A 14,264-nucleotide genomic window follows, 5' to 3' on the forward strand; every position below is an offset into this window, starting at 1 on the left:
AGCTTCCAATTGACCATGCATTTTTTTACAATGTCGCCATGCGCTTCTTTTTCCCTGCCCAAATGGACGTTCCTTCTTGACAGTACATAAAGCCGTCAGTACCTTTTGTTGGGTGGCGAACGCGGCCGGAAGTATCATATCGGAGGTCACATGAGGAAGTTACCTAGGTTCGGGCCTCCATTGAGAAGTAACACTCTGCATCCTGCTCTGCTTCTGTATTCATGATGGAGTACCTCGCGCAAGGGTTACAATGGGTGGGTGATGTATGGTTACTGAGAGTATGTTTCTATGGGAGTAGATGCAATGGTTGGCCCTAGCCCTCACCTTATATAGGTGATTAGGGCTAGGCTTTTACATATTGTAGATCCAATGAAATAAGATTGCAAGTTGTCTTGTGCGTGTAGAATTTCCGTACATTTGTAGTGCGCACACTCCGTTTGATGATGTACCTCTTATGCTTTCAGATTCTGAACTTGCCGACGTGTGTACTTCTTTAATAGTTACAGTACATTTTTCTAGTCGGGGGTATACACAAATAATAAGTGTGGTGAAAAAAATGCTTCATTCCACTAGTAATACTCAACAGTGAATATGTAAATTTGTGTTCATTATTTGTAGTGCGCTTTCGAACTAGATCTGTTTGGGAGTTGGGATTTGCAATGTCCCCATCAAAGGAAGCAAACCATCTTCAGTTTATCCCTTGTGTGGAGGCTTGAGATAAACACATGGAGGAGACGGAGATTATCTGACTTCTCGGCATTATTGGCATGACCAAGGTTTATCATTTTCCGTTGAATAACACCCGATTGAGAGGCTTCAATGGAAAAGAATTTAAAGAGATCTTAGCTGGTTTATGCTCCGATGTCGTGGTTATAAGTTGACTCCTTTAATGTTAAACATCCACTTGTCATTTTCCTGTATATTTTATATACAACCGGTGAGTTTTCAGCTTTGATAATTTAATTTAACTGTACGGAATCAAATCTAACGTGTAGGTCTCATGCGATGCAACCAAGAGATGATTAAAGAAGCTTGTGTTGGTGACATCTCAAACAATTCAATGCTTGATGCAAACATTGACCTTCGTCAGTATTAATAACTGTTGCGTGTTAGTGCGAACTACTGGGATGATATTGTTAATGAATCCAAATCGTCAAAGGTTAAGCTATCGTCATTCCCGGTTTACAATTACATGAGGGCTGCTGTTTCATTTTGCTCACTCTTTTTTACAGTTATTTTACCACTCTTGACTTTTAGGAAAACTGTAACATTGTACACTTCAGGGCGTTTTAAATACATTGTGTGAGAATGAACCTATTGGATGTACAGTTATACCTTTATTCCTGAAATCAAGTAGATATGACTTCAGATGAGTCCTATTCAAGATATGGTTCAGTTTGCGCTAAATTGATGTATATGTTTGTAAAAATGTGTTGAATCCACATGCATCCTTGTCATGCACAAAGTAATTTGTAGCTAAATGATGGTCTATAAATTCCTTTCTTTTCTTACCAGGTCCAGGATATGTATTGTGGTCAGGGTTACGCTTTGATCTTGCCCATCATGAGAAGCTTGTGTGAAATAATTCTATTATAAGATTGAAATATCAGCAAGCCGAAGATGGTTTAGCTAACAGCATGAGTTCTAACTTTGTTTTCATACTGTACTGCATAGTCACCTTGGCCACTCCTCTCTGATATGCAATTCCCGCATACTAAAAGTTCACAACCACTGAAAGTGGCACATACTAAATTTCGCTAAGGTCACGAAATGATCGATGATTGAAAGCAGGACTCCCCTTGATATATCCCCAGAAAAAAATAGAAGGATTGAAAAACTAGACTCTATGACTATGTATACAACTGGCCGCCCATTTTGGTCAATGGTGTGAGATTCTATCATGGACGCTACCAGATCTAGTATATTCAAGACACATGGTGTCGACAATAATTATACTTATGTCCTGTAATAGTCAAATAGGACGTCTGGGTATATAGGCTCCGACTGCTACCAGCCAGAGCATCAAATTCTACATTAATATCTGTGGACTATCAAGGCATATATACCAACTCTCACAGCATGGCTCTATGACAAAACAATTAAGCCCAAACAAACCGAACCATCGCCATCGCAGCCAATCCAATTGCACATATTTGTGACAGCGAAATACATTGAGTTGGAACAGGGTCTGCATGACCTAAGTACCAGAAGAAGATACAAGTTCCATGGATATGGTGAAGGGCTTGTTGCCGCGACGCTGAAGGCAATGGCAGGAAGGGAGATGCAGCACTGACAAAACCACCTAAAAGGTCTCATGCACGGACAGGATTCAAAGTTTTTAATCGGGATGCTTTGTTCTTCATTCATCTCAGGGATTTCACACATAATTACATGGCTTTCCATGAGGATGCGTGTACCGAGGGAAAGATATGATTAAATATAGAAAGGCCTGCTGAACTGTTGAAGATATTTCTGTTCTTTGAGAATTTCAGTCAAGTAAGAATGTGGGATACAGTGTATTTTTGCTTCGACGACTGCCAGAAACAAATTGTCATTATTATTGGTGACCTGTCGTGAACTGTATTTGAGAATGTTGAGCTAATAAACAACCGGAACCTCAGACTCGCTAGAGAATTATGTAATGGGTGACTATGAGTCTATGACCACACAATTGACGCCACTTGCGGTTGAACAGTTCATGAGAAATGAACACGTCTTCTCATCAACTCGACAGACTACAATGAACCTACATAATTCCAATACCAAGAATTCTAAAGTTCAGAAACTAGCAGCGATCTTGACAGTCGGATCCACTTGCGCACATTTTAATGGGAAAATGAAACTCAATCAATAGATGTGATAACTTGGCACAAGCTAGCTGAGGGCTCCCAATACTGTGTATGCGACGGAAATTGACAGAAGAATACAAAAACAGGCATGTATCGTGGGGTCGTGACATGGGTAAGAGACTTGCTCTCAGTTAAGCAACAGGATTGAAATTGGATGATTAATACCACAAATTTCTCAATTGGCTGCCTACTTAATTCTTTCCCCTCTTTCCCTTGCCCCCATGTCGATTGTACTGTTGCCAGGCTCCACTTGTTGACGTTATTGTTGAAAATCTTGGCCCCCGACACCGCATGATGCATCCATGTCGACAGAGGAATCAGTATTGTAATTTATTTGATAAAAAGCTTCGTAAATATAGGATACTTGGTACACTTTTTTTTCTGCAACGAGGTTAATTATCAGCAAAGAAATTCCAAATTAATCATAGATTTGACCCCTCAACTCTGCCTTAATTTTTCTCTGAAGAAGTGTTGCTTTCTGATATGTACTTATCCTACCACGAGTCTAGGACACTTGCATGTTAGGAAGCCAACAAAGGCACAGCTAATCTCCGATGCTAGCATAAAAAATTGGTTCATGTCACATAAGCATGACATTGCTTGGGTGTCAACTTGAAGCTTCCCTCTCATCATTGCTGGCACTTACTGAATTAATTAACTATCAAGGACACGTTCTTTCTGTCATGTCAATGTGCTCGTGTGATCGATCTGTTCTCCATGGACCCAACCACCCTATGGGTCCTACTTGCCAAACTCTTGGTGACCTAAACAATATATTTTATCAAGATCAACTAAGATATATATAGGCTCCTACAAGATCACCATGTACACTTTCTGATATGATGACCACCACTCATGTCACCACTTGAGTAGCCGACTGAGTTGCAGTATACGTTTCACCAAAACCATTTTAATCTTATCATGCACACATTCTTGCTAGCTTTCATTTGATACCATGTGCATTCAAAGAAAAAGAGGCAATAGCTGCATCTGAACAAGCAATCAGCCGTCCTAACTTTATGTATCTCATACCTTACTTCTGATTTTGTTTCCTCTTCTTTTCAAACGCATGCGTCTCACGGGTCAGGGTTTCTTATGTAAATAATATACACAAGTAGCTAGTCAAGTACAATGCAATTCTTCCTTTAGAATAACTACAAACTAGGATTCATTCGAAGAAGCAACATAAGTAGTCCCTTGTTTCATGTGCATAAGGACTAGGCTCTACAGGTATATAATATACGTACATAAGCAGGTAGTTAGATACTTGGTGAAGTCACATACATAGAAAACTGAAACAAAAAGATACAGCCAACTTAAGGATGAATCTGCATTCAATTGAACATGGTAACCATACAATTGGTACTCTAGGTCTACAGGTCAAATTGTTGCTGATTCTAAACAGCTAATCACCATGTTCACCTCTAACCTTCAAGATATTATGAGTTGAGGTTCCTTTATAAGGAAAGAAGAGTTGACTTCTGAATTCTGATCCATACACTGGCATGAATGCATACCACCACAGTGCCAATTTTGTATGTCTCATTGTAACACCTGCAAGTTATCTTTCCTTCCTCCAAGTCAAACAAGTATATATGCACATGTGAAGATAAGAAAAATGGGAGACAAAGTGATAGGAACCGGGTCCCTACCAGGACGAGCTCTTGGGTTATAGGGGTGGAAGGGAGGTTGGCGTGGAGGAAGGCGAGGCCGACGGCGTTGGGGCGCCGTCGTCGCGCACGAGAGAGGGAGAGAGGGCACAGGGGGTGGCGACTAGGGTTAGGTCTCCCGGCTCCCTTGAGGAAGCCGAGCAAACATGATTGCTTCTGCTTAACTTCAAAATGAGTCCTTACATGAGTTTATATAATCCTCCTAATATGATAATTAAGCTAAGCCCTTAACACGATAAGATAACTTAGGCCAAGCCCCCTAACCGCCTGCACCATTTGGCCTCCTCCGGCTATACTGTAGACCGGTCATAACATCTCTCCGCGCCTACGCAAACAACTCATCCTCGAGCTGGAAGTCGGGAAAGTGCTTGTGAAACTCGTCGAGCTTCTCCCAAGTGGCGTCCTCCTCCGGAAGGCCTTGCCAGTGGATCAACAAGCGCCAAACACCGCGGCTTTGCTGGGCCTTCAAAACCTTCACTGTACCGGGAAGGAGACGGCCCTCGGAGGTCGAAGGAAGACCCGGCGTGGCCGCCGGTGGCTCGTGGCGGAAAGGCTTCAACAAGCCCACATGGAAGACGGCGTGGATGCGAGCGCCAGACGACAGCTAAAGGCGGTAGGCGACGTTGCCGATGCGCTCCAGCACTAGAAACGGCCTAGCATAGCGGGACCCAGCGTGCGTTTAGCGTGCGGGTCTAGTGTCTGTGTAGAGCAGTGGAGTAGGCGCAGCCACACCCAGTCTCCCACCGCAAACTCTGCCTCGCGGTGTTGTGCATCGTAGTACTTCTTGGACAGCTGCTGGGCCTGGAGAAGACGCTGGCGCACCTCGGCAAGGATCTCATCCCTGCTGCGGAGAAGCTCGGCCGCCGCCTCAATCCGGGGCGTCTCAGGCTAGAACGGCAGGATGGGTGATGAGGGCGACCGTACACCACCTCGAAGGGCGTGGCACGCAGGGCGGAGTGGTAGGAGGTGTTGTAGTAGTACTCCGTCCAAGAGAGCCAGTCAACCCAAGCACGTGGCCGATCACCTGTAACACAACGTAAGTACATAGCAATCACCTTGTTGACCACCTCCGATTGGCCGTCCGTCTGGGGGTGGAATGCCGTACTAAGGCGCAGCTGCACACCTGCCATCCGAAAAAGATCGCGCCAGACATGGCCAGTGAACAGCGGATCGCGGTCGCTGACGATCGAGGAGGGAAACCCGTGGAGGCGAACGATGCCGTCGAAGAAGGCCCACGCGACGGAGGTGGCGGTGTAGGGATGGCCGAGTGCGATGAAGTGCGCATACTTGGAGAAGCGGTCGACCACCATAAGGATGACGGACTTGCCGCCCACCTTAGGAAGGCCCTCGATGAAGCCCAGACCTGAGAGGGCACCTCCAGGGGCTGTAACAGTCCCGCTGGCTGCAGTGTCTCCGTCTTGTTGCGCTGGCACGTCACGCAAGACCACACCCAGTCTCGTACCAGCGCACGGTCGTCGGGGATGTAGAAATCTGCCCGGAGACAATGGAGGGTCTTCTGCACACCCTCGTGCTCGGCCGAGTGAGACAACAACAGGGCCTGGTGGTAGAGGTCGCCGTGATCTGGCACGAAGAGCCGCCACTCGTGCAGAAGCAGGTCGTTGTCCAGGCGCCACGGTGCCGCCACATGAGCTATGCCAGGGAGCAGGTGAATACGGTGGTCGTAGACCTGGGCTGGCGGAAGGCCCTGGAGCTCATCGAAGAGGTCATTGTACTGCTGCAAGAGACGAGCCAACATAGGTTGCTCGGGCTCGGCGGCGGCCGCCGTCAGCTGTGGATGGGGCGCCGTTGGTGAAGTGCCACCCACGCCCTCCCACAGGATGCGGCGACCCAGGCGCCAGAAGATCATCGTCATGGCGTCGAAGTCCCAAAGGATGGGACCCAGGGTCCGTAAAAAGTCGACGCCAAGGATGAAGTCGAAGCATCCCAAGTCTATGCCAACGCACATGATGGTGAACTGCTCGTCATCGACAATGATGGGAACATGCCGTGCAATCCCCTGACAGTGGAGGCGATTGCCATTAGCCACGGCGACCCTGAGTTGCGCCCCGCCCGTCGGCTGGAGCGCCAAGCGGCGCAAGGTCGACGCAGGCAGGAAGTTATGGGTGGAGCCCGTATCCAGCAGAGCCAGGAGGCGCTCGCTGTTGATCCTCACCGGCAGCAGCATAGTCTTCTCCGCTCGTATACCCGCTAGGGAGTGGAGGGAGACCACGAGGGCGGTTGCAGGAGCGGGTGCCAGCGGTACCTCCCCAGCGACTGGGGCGGCCAAATCGCCAAGCCCATCAGCGCGGTATCCTCCTCGATGTAATCAGTAGCCTCCAAGTAGAAGAGCCGCGGGCAGACATGGCCCGACACGTAGGGCTCATCGCAGTTGTAGCATAGCCCCTGACGACGGCACTCGAGCTGCTCGACCAGGGTGGTGGCTGCCACGGAAGCTGCGGTGGCCCGGTGATGGCAGCGACAAGAGCAGTTGGCTACGGCCCATAGGGCCCCGCGAGGAAGAGGCGGATGCCCTGGACCGCCTGAGTGAGGTCGCGAAGCGCTACCGACATCTCCTCCGGGTGAGGACGACAGGGGCGGTCGCGGGTGACGTCCCGACGGCGGAGGAGGCCGGCCCGGTCAGGGACGGCGTACTGGCCGCGGTGCTCATCAGCGACGAGGAGGCGATCGGCGGCGGGAGGGAGGCGGTGGGGAGAGGAGCTGACATGATCGATCCCGAGACACCTGATACCAGATTGATAGGAACCTAGTTCCTACCAGCACGAGCTCTCAGGTTATAGGGGTGGAAGGGAGGTTGGCGTGGAGGAAGGCGAGGCCGCCGGCGCCGGAGCGCCGTCATCGTGCGCGAGAGAGGGAGAGAGGGCGCAGGGGGCGGCGGCTAGGGTTAGATCTCCCGGCTCCCATGATTGCTTCTGCTTAACTTTAAAAACGAGTCCTTACGTGAGTTTATATAATCCTTCTAATATGATAATTGGGCTAAGCCCTTAACACGATAAGATAACTTGGGCCAAGCCCCCTAACCGCTTGTGCCATTGGGCCTCCTCCGGCTATACGGTCATAACACAAAGACATAATCAACCGGCTATAAGTATGAAATAATAATGGTTGTGAACAGAAAGATCCAACTAACAAATGTATTGAATTATTAATGCCACTTATTACCTAGGAAACTAGAAGTCACCCAAATTTTCTTTATGAGAAATAAAAGAGGAAGTAAACGTGAAAAGACCCATCACACAAATATATTGTTTGGTGGAAGCCATCTATTTTTCTAAATCCAGGTTTTACCTACCCTCTTGAATTGCTGCAAATTTTAATCGCTGAGCCACCTAATTAACCTAGTGTACAAAGTCCGGCCCATGTGCAAAGATTCAAACACAAAGCTTGAACAACACTTCAGCCCCCAAATGGAAAATTAGGCAAATTAATTAAGCTTATATTTACAAAACAAAATGTTATTCTCTAGCTCTAGCTGGGTAAGTGCTGGGTGCAGTTATTGAAAATTTTAGCATGGAGTTATGTTGCAAATGGACGATGAAAGCCATGAACTGTTGCATATAGGGCAATAAGCAATAGAAAATGGAGGCTTCAACGCATTGGGATCTAAAAACAAGGGTGACACTAGCTAGATCCATGATAACTGTACCGGTAACAGAGAGCACCAATCGGATCACCAGCCAGAGCCTAAACACTAGTAGAAAACAGGGCTATGGTCCAGGCCGGCTCAGCCCATTAGTCCCGGTTCAGTGTAGAACCGAGACCAATGTGGGCATTGGTCCCGGTTCGTGAGCCCAGGGGGCCGGCCGGGCCACGTGGGCCATTGGTCCCGGTTCATCTGGACCTTTTGGTCCCGGTTGGTGGGACGAACCGGGACCAATGGGCCTCGCTCCTGGCCCACCACCATTGGTCCCGGTTGGTGGCTTGAACCGGGACCAAAGGCTTCGCTTTAGTCCCGGTTCATGTCATCAACCGGGACCAATGAGGTGCCTATATATACCCCCTCGCGCAAGAGCAGAGCACAGTGCTCTGTTTTTTCTGGCCGAGGGGGAGAGGGCTTTGTGGTGCTCTAGCTCACCTCCTATGCACATGAGGTGTTCGATGGAATGCCCGAGCCACACTACTTAAGCTTTCTCCTCTCGAAGCTCGACCTCCAAGCTCCATTTTCCTCGAGATTTGTCTAGATTTAGCGGTCCGTCACGCCCCGTCCCCGTCTTCACCGCCGTCGATCACCCGCGCCGATCTCATCACCGACACCACCGTGGTGAGCCTCTTGTTCTTATCTTCTTTCTGAAAGGAAAAATATTCTTACTTGTATGTTTAGATAGATACTTGTATCATTTTCTTACATTTATTATTGCATCTTATATAGTGCGATGGTTTTGGTATCCGCCCCTGTCGGCCCTCGTCCTGTCTATGATTCGGATTTGGTATGTATATTATCTTTATAACTATTGGTTCATTTATTGTTTATGAAAATTATGCCGACCAACGTGACATAGATTTTATTTATCTAGGATGTATGTGAATCAGAAATGCCAACCGACCCTATTGTCGAGAGGTTAAATTTAGTTGAAGAAGAAAACAATTTGTTGAAGGAAAAAATAAAAAAAATTGAGGAGGAGAAGATGATATTGGAGTTGCATGTTGCGGATGTCGTCGATGATCACAAGATCAAGATGGATGCAATGCGCTTGAAGATTAGAAAGATTAGAAAATATGCCATTCATACCGAGGCTTGGTATCATTATGCCGTTGGATCAATTGTTACCTTGGTTGCGATTATGATCGCATTTGTTTTTGCATTGAAATGTTTTACATAGTTTCAATGTATGGTTTAATTAATTAGATGCTCTGGAGAGCTATATGTTGTTAGATGAGAACTATGTATGCACTTTGTTTTTAATGTGATGATGAACTTCTATTAATTTGGACACTTAATTATATATAATGCACGCAGATGAACCGGCAATGGATGTACGGTGACAGACACACCCGCGAGTACATTAAGGGCGTGCATGAGTTTCTCGATGCGGCTGAGGCAAACAAGCAGAATGGTTTTATGTGTTGTCCATGCACTGAATGTGGGAATACGAGGTCTTACTCTAACCGGAAAATCCTTCACTCCCACCTGCTTTACAAGGGTTTCATGCCACACTATAATGTTTGGACGAGGCACGGAGAAATAGGGGTTATGATGGAAGACGGCGAAGAAGAAAAGTACGATGACAACTATGTGCCCCCTGAATACGGTGATGCTGCAACGGGGGGAGCTGCTGAAGATCAAGAGGAACCAGACGATGTGCCCAATTATGCTGCCACGGGTGAAGCTGCTGAAGATCAAGAGGAACCAGACGATGTGCCCGATGATGATGATCTCCGCCGGGTCATTGTCGATGCAATGACGCAATGCATTAGTCAAAAGGAGAAGCTGAAGTTCGATCGCATGTTAGAGGATCACAAAAAAGGGTTATACCCCAATTGCGAAGATGGCAACACAAAGCTCGATACCGTACTGGAATTGCTGCAGTGGAAGGCAGAGAATGTTGTGGCTGACAAAGGATTTGAGAAGCTACTGAAAATATTGAAGAAGAAGCTTCCAAAGGATAACGAATTGCCTGACAGTACATACGCAGCAAAGAAGGTCGTATGCCCTCTAGGATTGGAGGTGAAGAAGATACATGCATGCCCTAATGACTGCATCCTCTACCGCGGTGCATACAAGGATCTGAACGCATGCCCGGTATGCGGTGCGTTGCGGTATAAGATCAGATGAGATGACCCTGGTGATGTTGACGGCGAGCCCCTCAGGAAGAGGGTTCCTACGAAGGTGATGTGGTATGCTCCTATAATACCACGGTTGAAACGTCTGTTCAGAAACGAAGAGCATGCCAAGTTGATGCGATGGCACAGTGAGAACCGAAAGAAAGATGGGGAGTTGAGAGCACCCGCTGACGGGTCGCAGTGGAGAAAAATCGAGAGAAAGTACTGGGATGAGTTTGCAAAGGACCCAAGGAATGTATGGTTTGCTTTAAGCGCGGATGGCATTAATCCTTTCGGGGAGCAGAGCAGCAATCACAGCACCTGGCCCGTGACTCTATGTATGTATAACCTTCCTCCTTGGATGTGCATGAAGCGGAAGTTCATTATGATGCCAGTTCTCATCCAAGGCCCTAAGCAACCCGGCAACGAAATTGATGTGTACCTAAGGCCATTAGTTGAAGAACTTTTACAGCTGTGGAATGGAAACGGTGTACGTACGTGGGATGAGCACAGACAGGAGGAATTTAACCTTAAGGCGTTGCTGTTCGTGACCATCAACGATTGGCCCGCTCTAAGTAACCTTTCAGGACAGACAAACAAAGGATACCACGCATGCACGCACTGTTTAGATGATACTGAAAGTATATACCTGGACAAATGCAGGAAGAATGTGTACCTGGGTCATCGTCGATTTCTTCCGACCAACCATCAATGTCGAAAGAAAGGCAAGCATTTCAAAGGCGAGGTAGATCACCGGAAGAAGCCCGCCATGCGCACCGGTGATCACGTGCTTGCTATGGTCAATAATTTACACTACGTAATCTTTGGAAAGGGTCCCGGCGGACTAGCTGTTCCGAATGACGCTGAGGGACACGCACCCATGTGGAAGAAGAAATCTATATTTTGGGACCTACCCTACTGGAAAGACCTAGAGGTCCGCTCCTCAATCAACGTGATGCACGTGACGAAGAACCTTTGCGTGAACCTGCTAGGCTTCTTGGGCGTGTATGGGAAGACAAAAGATACACCTGAGGCACGAGAGGACCTACAACGTTTGCACGAAAAAGACGGCATGCCTCCGAAGCAGTATAAAGGTCCTGCCAGCTATGCTCTTATGAAAGAAGAGAAAGAAATCTTCTTTGAATGCCTGCTCAGTATGAAGGTCACGACTGGCTTCTCGTCGAATATAAAGGGAATAATAAATATGCCAGAGAAAAAGTTTCAGAATCTAAAGTCTCATGACTGCCACATGATTATGACGCAACTGCTTCCGGTTGCATTGAGGGGGCTTCTACCGGAAAACGTCCGATTAGCCATTGTGAAGCTATGTGCATTCCTCAATGCAATCTCTCAGAAGGTGATCGATCCAGAAATCGTACCAAGGCTAAGGAGTGATGTGGCGCATTGTCTTGTCAGTTTCGAGCTGGTGTTCCCACCATCCTTCTTCAATATCATGACGCACATCCTAGTTCATCTAGTCGACGAGATTGTCATCCTGGGGCCCGTATTTCTACACAATATGTTCCCCTTTAAGAGGTTCATTGGAGTCCTAAAGAAATATGTCCGTAACCGCGCTAGGCCAGAAGGAAGCATCTCCATGGGCCATCAAACAGAGGATGTTATCGGGTTTTGTGTTGACTTCATTCCTGGCCTTAACAAGATAGGTCTCCGTAAATCGCGGTATGAGGGGAGACTGACTGGAAAAGACACTCTTGGAAGAGACTCAATAATATGCAGGGACGGATATTCTTGGTCTCAAGCACACTACACAGTTCTACAGAACTCTACCTTGGTGACCCCGTATGTCGATGAACACAAGAACAGTCTGCGCTCCAAACACCCGGAGCAGTGCGACGACTGGATTACATGTGAACACATCAGGACTTTCAGCAGCTGGTTGGAAACACGTCTCAGAGGTGACAACACTGTTTGTGATGAGTTGTACTTGTTGTCCAGGGGACCATCTTTGACTGTATTGACTTACAAAGGATACGAGATAAATGGGAATACATTTTACACGATCGCCCAAGATCAAAAGAGCACCAACCAAAACAGCGGTGTCCGCTTTGATGCAGCAACCGAGAGCGGAAAGGACACATATTATGGTTACATAGTGGACATATGGGAACTTGACTACGGACCTGATTTTAAGGTCCCTTTGTTTAAGTGCAAATGGGTCAATCTGTTAGGCGGCGGGGTACAGGTAGACCCATAGTACGGAATGACAACAGTGGATCTGAAAAATCTTGGGTACACTGACGAACTGTTCGTCCTAGCCAATGATGTGGCACAGGTTATCTATGTGAAGGACATGTCTACCAAACCAAGAAAAAGAAAAGATAAGGAAGCGAATACATCATACGATGAGCCAAAGCGCCACATAGTTCTTTGAGGAAAAAGGGACATCCTGGGAGTGGACGGCAAGACAGATATGTCTGAAGATTATGAAAAGTTTCATGAAATTCCTCCCTTCAATGTCAAGGCTGACCCAAGCATCCTGATAAACAATGAAGATTATCCATGGTTACGGCGCAATAAGCAAATGACACAAGCGAAGAAAAAGTGAAGACTTTCTCCCGCAACTATTATGATGATACCATGTCAAATTTGTAACAGACGAACATGCTACCATTGTTCATTTTGTACATGCACATGCTATGTGGGTGAAATTATGATACCATCCCAACTTTCAACTTTTTCAGAGTTCATTTGAAATGCTTTCATGTCTTATGGTTTGAAACTTTGATACTTCGAAAGTGATTGTCCATTTTGTACACGAAGTGCATCAAGTTTTTGTCGTAACCCTCTCTACTTTTTGGAACATGCTATGTGGGTGAAATGATGATACCATGCCAACTTTCAACCTTTTCAGAGTTCATTTTGAAATGCTTTCCAATTTCAGAGTCATTTAGCTCAAAGAATGAATTAATAGCAAACAAAATAAACTACAAAACTTTTATGAAAATAAAAAAAATCAATTAAAATATTATGTTATGATCAACTAAAATAAAACTATAATATTCTTCAATAGCAAAAAGAATATAATTTTTGTGACCTAAAATCAAACTATAAGTATTTAATTGTAAGTATAAATAAAAAATAAATAGCAAAGAAGAAAAAATTTCTAATTTTATAGTAAAGTTATTCATAAACTAGTGATTCACACAAATTTTTAAAAATTCAAATTTAAACTATTTAAAATTTAAAACTAATGGCACTAACAGAAAGTTTATAATTTTTGTGACCTAAAAGCAAAAAAGAAATCACTAAAAAACTGTAAGTATTTAGTTGTAAGTAGAAATAAAAAATAAATAGAAAAAAATCTATTTTTATAGTAAAGTTATTCATAGACTAGTGATTCACACAAATTTTTAAAAATTCAAATTTAAACTATTTAAAATTTAAAACTAATGGCACTAACAGAAAGTTTATAATTTTTGTGACCTAAAAGCAAAAAGAAATCACTAAAAAACTGTAAGTATTTAGTTTTAAGTAGAAATAAAAAAATAAAAACCAAAAATATATAGAAATAAAAAAGAAAAAACCAAAAAATGCCTCCTACTGGGCCTCCACGGCCTGAATACAACTAGAAACCCTACATGGGCCAGGATTCAGGCCCGCAGAAGGCCCAATAGGCCCACAGGCAGTAGCAAGTTTAGGCCCGAAAGCCTGCTTTAGAGAGGAGCTCGAATGGGTAGGCACACCAGCGCTTATAAACCAGTGCCGGCGCCTTTCAGCTAGCGATGTGGGACTAAACTTTTGGGCTCGGGGCAGCAAAGGCCATTGGTCCCGGTTGGTGGCACCAACCGGGACTAAAGGGGGCATTGGTCCCAGTTCGTGGCACCAACCGTGACCAATGCCCCCCTTTAGTCCCGGTTGGTGCCACCAACCAGGACCAAAGGCCGCCGCTTCCCGCCCTTTGGGCTGCTGAAAATTGGCCTTTGGTCCCGGTTCGTGGCACCAACCG

Source organism: Triticum dicoccoides, chromosome 7A, assembly GCF_002162155.2.
Source record: "Triticum dicoccoides isolate Atlit2015 ecotype Zavitan chromosome 7A, WEW_v2.0, whole genome shotgun sequence".
Lineage (NCBI taxonomy): Eukaryota > Viridiplantae > Streptophyta > Magnoliopsida > Poales > Poaceae > Triticum > Triticum dicoccoides.